Consider the following 10,577-nt stretch of genomic DNA (forward strand, 5'->3'; position numbering starts at 1 on the left):
ACTTCAAATTTATAAGGTCACGATCAGGCCGGTTGTGACCTGCGTGTGAGACACGTGGACACTAACGAGCGCTGATGGGAACCAGCCCAGGATTCTTGAACGCAGCGTTTTGCACGAGGTCTATGGGGCATCTACGTCTACAGCCACATGGATACTCTGCAAACCACAAGTGCCTGGCAGACGGTTCATCGAACCACCTTCACAATAATTCTCTATTATTCCAATCCCGTACAGCGCGCGGAAAAAATAAAAAACACCTACATCTTTCCGTGCGAGTTCTAATTTCCCTTATTTCATCATGGTGACCGTTTCTAACAATGTAGATCGGCGTTAACAAAATACACTCCTGGAAATTGAAATAAGAACACCGTGAATTCATTGTCCCAGGAAGGGGAAACTTTATTGACACATTCCTGGGGTCAGATACATCACATGATCACACTGACAGAACCACAGGCACATAGACACAGGCAACAGAGCATGCACAATGTCGACACTAGTACAGTGTATATCCACCTTTCGCAGCAATGCAGGCTGCTATTCTCCCATGGAGACGATCGTAGAGATGCTGGATGTAGTCCTGTGGAACGGCTTGCCATTCCATTTCCACCTGGCGCCTCACTTGGACCAGCGTTCGTGCTGGACGTGCAGACCGCGTGAGACGACGCTTCATCCAGTCCCAAACATGCTCAATGGGGGACAGATCCGGAGATCTTGCTGGCCAGGGTAGTTGACTTACACCTTCTAGAGCACGTTGGGTGGCACGGGATACATGCGGACGTGCATTGTCCTGTTGGAACAGCAAGTTCCCTTGCCGGTCTAGGAATGGTAGAACGATGGGTTCGATGACGGTTTGGATGTACCGTGCACTATTCAGTGTCCCCTCGACGATCACCAGTGGTGTACGGCCAGTGTAGGAGATCGCTCCCCACACCATGATGCCGGGTGTTGGCCCTGTGTGCCTCGGTCGTATGCAGTCCTGATTGTGGCGCTCACCTGCACGGCGCCAAACACGCATACGACCATCATTGGCACCAAGGCAGAAGCGACTCTCATCGCTGAAGACGACACGTCTCCATTCGTCCCTCCATTCACGCCTGTCGCGACACCACTGGAGGCGGGCTGCACGATGTTGGGGCGTGAGCGGAAGACGGCCTAACGGTGTGCGGGACCGTAGCCCAGCTTCATGGAGACGGTTGCGAATGGTCCTCGCCGATACCCCAGGAGCAACAGTGTCCCTAATTTGCTGGGAAGTGGCGGTGCGGTCCCCTACGGCACTGCGTAGGATCCTACGGTCTCGGCGTGCATCCGTGAGTCGCTGCGGTCCGGTCCCAGGTCGACGGGCACGTGCACCTTCCGCCGACCACTGGCGACAAAATCGATGTACTGTGGAGACCTCACGCCCCACGTGTTGAGCAATTCGGCGGTACGTCCACCCGGCCTCCCGCATGCCCACTATACGCCCTCGCTCAAAGTCCGTCAACTGCACATACGGTTCACGTCCACGCTGTCGCTGCATGCTACCAGTGTTAAAGACTGCGATGGAGCTCCGTATGCCACGGCAAACTGGCTGACACTGACGGCGGCGGTGCACAAATGCTGCGCAGCTAGCGCCATTCGACGGCCAACACCGCGGTTCGTGGTGTGTCCGCTGTGCCGTGCGTGTGATCATTGCTTGTACAGCCCTCTCGCAGTGTCCGGAGCAAGTATGGTGGGTCTGACACACCGGTGTCAATGTGTTCTTTTTTCCATTTCCAGGAGTGTAGATACTGCCTACAGGAAAATTAAAGAGACCTTTGGAGAAAAGAGAACCACTTGTATGAATATCAAGAGCTCAGATGGAAACCCAGTTCTAAGGAAAGACGGGAAAGCAGAAAGGTGGAAGGAGTATGTAGAGGGTCCATACAAGGACGATGTACTTGAGGACAATATTATAAAATTGGAAGAGGATTAGATGAAGATGAAATGGGAGATATGATACTGCGTGAAGAGTTTAACAGAGCACTGAAAGACGTAAGTAGCAACAAGGCCCCAGAAGTAGACAGCATTCCTTTAGAGCTACTGATAGCCTTGGGAGAGCCAGTCCCGACAAAACTCTACCATCTGGTCCCAAAGTAAGAAGGGGATGACAGATGTGAAAATTACCGAACAATCAGTTTAATAAGCCACGGCTGCAAAATAATAACACGAGTTCTTTACAGACGAATGGAAAAACTGGTAGAAGCCGACCTCGGGGAAGATCAGTTTGGATTCCGTGGACTGAAGACCACAACAACATACATCACGAGGTGTTCAAGATCGTATGCACTCCACAGACATAGAGATGCCGACAGCTTGTGTGAGTAAAGCGCCAGAGGCCGCCCCACGTTCCTTTCTGTAGTTGTTGCAGCACGACTGCGATCGCTGTCTGGCTCGCACCCATTACTAATGCAAGCGCTGGATCTATTATGTTGAATCGGCGAAGTTGCCTCGATTTCCGGACCGACCAGTGCTGCAGTGAGTGGTTCTGGTACTTCAGCGGAGTTTGGCAGATCTCGATGGTAGAAACTGAGCATACCAAGAAACTGACGCAGCTCATGAGCTGTGTGCGGGCGTCTAATCTGCAGTATGACTTCCACTTTTTCTGGTCGGGCAAGTGAGCCTCTAGAAGAGATTCAGTGTCCTAAAAAATCAATCTGCGACTGCCCAAACACACATTTGGTTGTATTTAACACTACCTCGTATTTGTTGTGCCGCTCTAAAACTCGTAACAGATGTTCTTCACTTCATTCTGCAGTTGATGAAGAAATTGAAACGTCATCTAGATATGCTAAACAGCAAGACAGTCCAGTACGTGTGGAGTGTATAACGATATGTTTACGTAATGAGTATACATAAACATACAGTTATAAACGCCCCGTTCGTAGTCGCTAATTATAACAATATGTTTACTTTTGTGCTGTAACATATAGCTATAATCAGCGGTGGAAACATATTTGCGAACGCCGACCGTGTGCGGCTGATTCTTCTTTGATCGTCTGATCAGTCGGAAGTTGCATTGCATAGGAGAGTAAATGCCTATTCAAAATATAATTATTTTGGATAGCTCAACATGAATTTCCTAAGGGACCGTAGTTTATCATGCATTTATCAGTAGAGTATGGCGCGGAGAAAATATTTCGCCGCATGCAACTTCCGTCCGAACTCGACGAAAGAATTCGTGACTGTGAACTCTCTATTTGGCAGAAACATAAAAAAAATTAAATAACTTCATGAAGGAGTGAGACATAGATTCTATATTAAATAAATAGTCCATACACCAGTTCCATGAAACTCTGAATTTATGGCAATTAATAGACGAACTTACACTGCAATGAAGGATTTAACATGGATGACGTTTTGACTGGCACTTCTCTTAATGAAAACAATTCCTTCGACGTTTTCACATACACGTCGCACAATAAATCTACTGCTAGGCACTTTTAGTATTACACATTTACACTAGAACAATATTAATTTTAACAATAATAATACGGCGGCAAGACATGCGCGTCCGACACAAGTTACAGGAGACAAGAGAAGAATGAGTAACTGTTCATCGAGAATATCTCGTACCTCAAAAAAAAATGTGTAAAAGTGTTCTTCTTCTGTCTGTTTTTCGCGCCGCGGTTTTCAAAGTCAATAACTCACTCCATCTCTGACGGCGCTTCGACAATAAACAAGTTACGTCACAGGTCGTTCACCTTTTACATTCTCGCAACATTATTTGCTAACTGTAGCTGTTGCCGAGCGACTGCTCGATTAGTGAATGATTTAAAATGATAAGACAATCACATAATGTTACAAGTGCACATGTGGGAATTCCCTCCCTAAGCACGACAAGACGCATCCTGAGACGCGACAAGATAGCAGTAGGCAAAACGCAACACGGAGTGACAATATTAATGTGGTAATACTAAACAGCAGGAGCGTCTATAGAAAGGTCCCAGAACTGCTCTCGTTACTAAACGGTCACAATGCCCACATAGTACTAGGGACGGAAAGTTGGCTGAAACCAGATGTAAACAGTAATGAAATCCTAAACACAGATTGGAATGTATACCGCAGAGACAGGCTGGACAGTGAAGGGGGAGGCGTGTTTATAGCGATAAAAAGTGCAATAGTATCGAAGGAAATTGACGGAGATCCGAAATATGAAATAATTTAGGTGAAGGTTACGGTTAAAGCAGGCTCAAACATGGTAATTGGATGTCTCTATAGCCCCCCTGGCTCAGCAGCTGTTGTGGCAGAACTCCTGAAGGAAAATTTGGAAAATATTTCGAGTAGATTTCCCGACAATGTTATAGTTTTGGGTGGAGATTTTAATTTAACAGATATAGACTGGGAGACTCAAACGTTTATCACTGGTGGCAGGGACAAAAAATCCGGCGAAATTTTTTTAAGTGCATTATCTGAAAACTACCTTGAGCAGTTAAACAGAGAGCCGGCCGCGGTGGTCTAGCGGTTCTGGCGCTGCAGTCCGGAACCGCGGGACTGCTACGGTCGCAGGTTCGAATCCTGCCTCGGGCATAGGTGTGTGTGATGTCCTTAGGTTAGTTAGGTTTAAGTAGTTCTAAGTTCTAGGGGACTTATGACCTAAGATGTTGAGTCCCATAGTGCTCAGAGCCATTTAGTTAAACAGAGAACCGACTTGTGGCGATAACAAAAAAATGGTTCAAATGGCTCTGAGCACTATGGGACTCAACTGCTGTGGTCATAAGTCCCCTAGAACTTAGAACTACTTAAACCTAACTAACCTAAGGACATCACATACATCCATGCCCGAGGCAGGATTCGAACCTGCGACCGTAGCGGTCGTGCGTTTCCAGACTGTAGCGCCTTTAACCGCTCGGCCACTCCGGCCGGCATGTGGCGATAACATATTTGACCTTCTGGTGACAAACAGACCCGAACTATTTGAAACAGTTAACGCAGAACAGGGAATCAGCGATCATAAAGCGGTTACAGCATCGATGATTTCAGTCGTAAATAGAAATATTAAAAAAGTAGGGAGATTTTTCTGTTTAGCAAAAGTGACAAAAAGTAGATTTCAGAGTACTTGGCGGCTCAACACAAAAGTTTTATCCCAAGTACAGATGGTGTTGAGGATCAGTGGACAAAGTTCAAAACCATCGTAGAATATGCATTACATGAGTATGTGCCAAACAAGATCGTAAGAGATGGAAAAGAGCAACCGTGGTACAACAACCGAGTTAGAAAACTGCTACCGAAGCAAAGGGAACTTCACAGCAAACATAAAAATAGCCAAAGCCTTGCAGACAAACAAAAATTACACGAAGCGAAATGTAGTGTGAGGAGGGCTATGCGAGAGGCATTTAACGAATTGGAAAGCAAAGTTCTATGTACTGACTTAGCAGAAAATCCTAAGAAATTTTGGTCTTATGTCAAAGCGGTAGGTGAATGAAAACAAAATGTCCAGACACTCTGTGACCAAAATGGTACTAAAACAGAGGACGACAGACTAAAGGCCGAAATACCAAATGTCTTTTTCCAAAGCTGTTACACAGAGGACGACTGCACTGTAGTTTCTTCTCTAGATTGTCGCACAGAAGACAGAATGCTAGATATCGAAATAGATGACAGCGGGATAGAAAAACAATTAAAATCGATCAAAAGAGGAAAGGCCGCTGGACCTAATGGGATACCAGTTCGATTTTACACAGAGTACGCGAAGGAACTTGCCCCCCTTCTTGTAGCGGTGTACCGTAGGTCTCTAGAAGAGCCTAGCGTTCCAAAAGATTGAAAAAGGGCACAGGTCATCCCTGTCTTCAAGAAGGGACGTCGAACAGGTGTGCAGAACTCTAGACCTATATCTCTAACGTCAATCAATTGTAGAATTTTGGAACACGTATTATGTTCGAGTATAATGACTTTTCTGGAGACTAGAAATCTATTCTGCAGGAATTAGCATGGGTTTCGAAAGAGACGATCGTGTGAACCCAGCTCGCGCTATTCGTCCACGAGACTCAGAGGGCCATAGACACGGGTTCCCAGGTAGATGCCGTGTTTCTTGACTTCCGCAAGACGTTTGATACAGTTCCCCACAGTCGTTTAATGAACAAAGTAAGAGCATAGGGACTATCAGACCAATTGTGTGATTGGATTGAAGAGTTCCTAGATAACAGAATGCAGCATGTCATTCTCCGAAGTAAGAGTGATTTCAGGTGTGCCGCAGGGGAGTGTCGTAGGACCATTGCTATTCACAATGACCTTGTCGATAACATCGGATGTTCACTGATGCTTTTTGCGGATGATGCTGTAGTATATCGAGAGGTTGTAACAATGGAAAATTGTACTGAAATACAGGAGGATCTGCAAGGAATTGACACATGGTGCAGGGAATGGCAATTGAATCTCAATGTAGACAAGTGTACTGTGCCGCGAATACATAGAAAGAAAGATCCTTTATCATTTAGCTACAATATAGCAGGTCAGCTACTGGAAGAATTTAATTCTATAAATTAAATGGGAGTAGGCATTAGGAGTGATTTGAAATGGAATGACCATATAAAATTAATCGTCAGTAAAGCAGATGCCAGACTGAGATTCGTTGGAAGAAACCAAAGGAAAAGCAGTCCGAAAAAAAAAGGAAATAGGTTACAGTACGCTTGTTCGCCCACTGCTTGAATACTGCTCAGCAGTGTGGGATCTGTACCAGATGGGGTTGATAGAAGAGATAGAGAAGATCCAACGGAGAGCAGCGCGCTTCGTTACAGGGTCATTTAGTAATCGCAAAAGCATTACAGAGATGATAGATAAACTCCAGTGGAGGACTCTGCAAGAAAGACGCTCAGTAGCTCGGTACGGGCTTTTGTTGAAGTTTCGAGAACATACTTTCACCGAGGAGTCAAGCAGTATATTGCTCCCTCCTCCGTATATCTCTCGAAGAGACCATGATGATAAAATCAAGAGATTATAGCCCACACGGAGGCATACTGACAATCCTTCTTTCCACAAACAATACGAGACTGAAATACGAGGTGCATTCAAGTTCTAAGGCCTCCGATTTTTTTTCTCCGGACTGGAAAGACATAGAAACATGCGCATTGTTTTAAAATGAGGCCGCGTTCATTGTCAATACGTCCCAGAGATGGCAGCACCGTACGGCAGATGGAATTTTACTGCCAGCGGCGAGAATGAGAACTGTTTTAAATACTTAAAATGGCGACGTTTTCCTTACTTGAACAGTGTGCAATCATTCGTTTTCTGAATTTGCGTGGTGTGAAACCAATTGAAATTCATCGACAGTTGAAGGAGACATGTGGTGATGGAGTTATGGATGTGTCAAAAGTGCGTTCGTGGGTGTGACAGTTTAATGAAGGCAGAACATCGTGTGACAACAAACCGAAACAACCTCGGGCTCGCATAAGCCGGTCTGACGACATGATCGAGAAAGTGGATGGAGTTGTTTTGGGGGATCGCCGAATGACTGTTGAACAGATCGCCCCAGAGTTGGCATTTCTGTGGGTTCTGTGCACACAATTCTGCATGACGACCTGAAAATGCGAAAAGTGTCATCCAGGTGGGTGCCATGAACGCTGACGGATGACCACATGGCTGCCCGTGTGGCATGTTGCCAAACAATGTTGACGTGCAACGACAGCACGAATGGGACTTTCTTTTCGTCGGTTGTAACAATGGATGAGACGTGGATGCCATTTTTCAATCCAGAAACAAAGCGCCAGTCAGCTCAATGGAAGCACACAGTTTCACCGCCACCAAAAAAAATTTCGGGTAACCGCCAGTGCTGAAAAAATGATGGTGTCCATGTTCTGGGACAGCGAGGGCATAATCGTTACCCATTGCGTTCCAAAGGGCACTACGGTAACAGGTGCATCCTACGAAAATGTTTTGAAGAACAAATTCCTTCCTGCACTGCAACAAAAACGTCCGGGAAGGGCTGCGCGTGCGCTGTTTCACCAAGACAACGCACCCGCACATCGAGCTAACGTTACGCAACAGTTTCTTCGTGATAACAACTTTGAAGTGATTCCTCGTGCTCCCTACTCACCTGACCTGGCTCCTAGTGACTTTTGGCTTTTTCCAACAATGAAAGACACTCTCCGTGGCTGCACATTCACCAGCCGTGCTGCTATTGCCTCAGCGATTTTCCAGTGGTCAAAACAGACTGCTAAAGAAGCCTTCGCCGCTGCCATGGAATCATGACGTCAGCGTTGTGAAAAATGTGTACGTCTGCAGGGCGATTACGTCGAGAAGTAACGCCAGTTTCATCGATTTCGGGTGAGTAGTTAATTCGAAAAAAAATCGGAGGCCTTAGAACTTGAATGCACCTCGTAGATGGGATTAATGATAGAGATACTCAAGGTACCCTCCGCCACACACCGTCAGGTGGCTTGCGGAGTATGGATCTACAGATGTACTTTCGATAAAACGTTGCTAAGTTTGTGCAACGTTCCTCAAGTCAAATGTCATGTACCTGCTTTCAAATAAGCCAAGACATTTTCCATTTTCGGAATGTCTTCCTCTGCAACTGGTATCTGGGAACATGGCGTCAGTGCAGTCGAATACAATAAAAATCGTCGTGGCTTGTCGCGCAGTATAGGCACAGTGTAATCTATCTGGTACTGTCTAGTCACTGAGAGTGCGGTGATCTGCATATGAGCGTCAGGCGCCGCTTTTTCTTAGTCAAGAGGTGTAGAGGGTTGTTGTTGGTTGGTTTGGGGAAGGAGACCAGACAACGTGGTCATCGGTCTCATCGGATTAGGGAAGGATTGGGAAGGAAGTCGGCCGTGCCCTTTCAGAGAAACCATCCCGGCATTTGCCTGAAGTGAGTTAGGGAAGTCACAAGAGGTGTAGAGGGGAAGACCGAGGACTTCTAGACGGTCTTATGACTCCTTCTCTCTGCATAATGTCGAATTCTGCTTTTGCGATAGCTGTCCGTAGAAATGTTGGAACACGCGAAACAATACTGACCGTACGACTTATCTTAGAAGATAGATTAAGAAAAGGCAAACCCACATTTCTAGCATTTGTAGACTCAGAGAAAGCTTTTGACAATGTTGACTGGAATACTCTCTTTCAAATTCTAAAGGTGGCAAGGGTAAAATACAGGGAGCGAAAGGCTATTTACAGTTTGTACAGAAACCAGATGGCAGTTATAATAGTCGAGGGACATGAAAGGGAAGCAGTGGTTGGGAAGGGAGTGAGACAGGGTTGTAGCCTCTCCCCAATGTTATTCAATCTGTATATTGAGCAAACAGTGAAGGAAACAAAAGAAAAATTCGCAGTAGGTATTAAAATACATGGAGAAGAAATAAAAACTTTGACGTTCGCCGATGACATTGTAATTCTGTCAGAGAAAGCAAAGGACTTGGAAGAGCAGTTGAATGAAGTGGACAGTGTCTTGAAAGGAGGATATAAGATGAACATCAACAAAAGCAAAACGAGGATAATGGAATGTAGTCGAATTAAGTCGTGTCATGCTGAGGGAATTAGATTAGGAAATGAGACACTTAAAGTAGTAAAGGAGTTTTGCTATATGGGGAGCAAAATAACTGATGATGGACGAAGTAGAGAGGATATAAAGTGTAGACTGGCAATGGGAAGGAAAGCGTTTCTGAAGAAGAGAAATTTGTTAACACCTGGTATAGATTTAAGTGTCAGTAAGTCGTTTCTGGAAGTATTTGTATGGAGTGTAGCCATGTATGGAAGTGAAACGTGGACGATAAATAGTTTAGACAAGAAGGGAACAGCAGCTTTTGAAATGTGGTGTTACAGATGAATGCTGAAGATTAGATGGGTAGATCACATAACTAATGAGGAAGTATTGAATAGGATTGGGGAGAAGAGGAGTTTGTGGCACAACCTGACAAGAAGAAGGGACCGGTTGGTAGGACATGTTCTGAGGCATCAAGGGATCACAAATTTAGCACTGGAGGGCAGCGTGGAGGGTAAAAATCGTAGAGGGAGACCAAGAGATGAGTACACTAAGCAGATTCAGAAGGATGTAGGTTGCAGTAGGTACTGGGAGATGAAGAAGCTTGCACAGAGTAGCATGGAGAGCTCCATCAAACCAGTCTCTGGACTGAAGACCACAACACCAACAACAACAACAACCGGTCAGGCGCTAGATGCCGAGATGACGAGAGCATGTCAGGGTATCTGTGGGCTCGATATAATGTAAGGTGTCCTGACATACCTCTCTGTGTGCTCCCGTTCGAGCAGGCGGGCATGCTTCCCAGCACCTACTCGTATGACTCGGGCAGATTGCTCGGCTGAATGGCGGCGAAACCCAGAAGTCGGCAGCCCAGTGATGCCACAGAGCAACCGGACGTTCCTAACATCTGATAGTAAATTGTAGTGCGACATAGATCGCCGCCGAATGATAGACTCGGTGGCGTCTGTTACGGTAAAGTCTCACGTGAATGTTCGGCGTACTCTCCGAGTCCAGCTATGTGCACTGGGGGCCATAAAGTTTGATCGACGAAGTGTCAGCAGCAGACAGGTAGAGCAATGTTGCAGGTTTATGACAACGTAGCAGTCTCCGGGTAAGAATACGTAAATCTGTATCTACTAGA

This window comes from Schistocerca cancellata, chromosome 12 (genome assembly GCF_023864275.1).
Source record: "Schistocerca cancellata isolate TAMUIC-IGC-003103 chromosome 12, iqSchCanc2.1, whole genome shotgun sequence".
Lineage (NCBI taxonomy): Eukaryota > Metazoa > Arthropoda > Insecta > Orthoptera > Acrididae > Schistocerca > Schistocerca cancellata.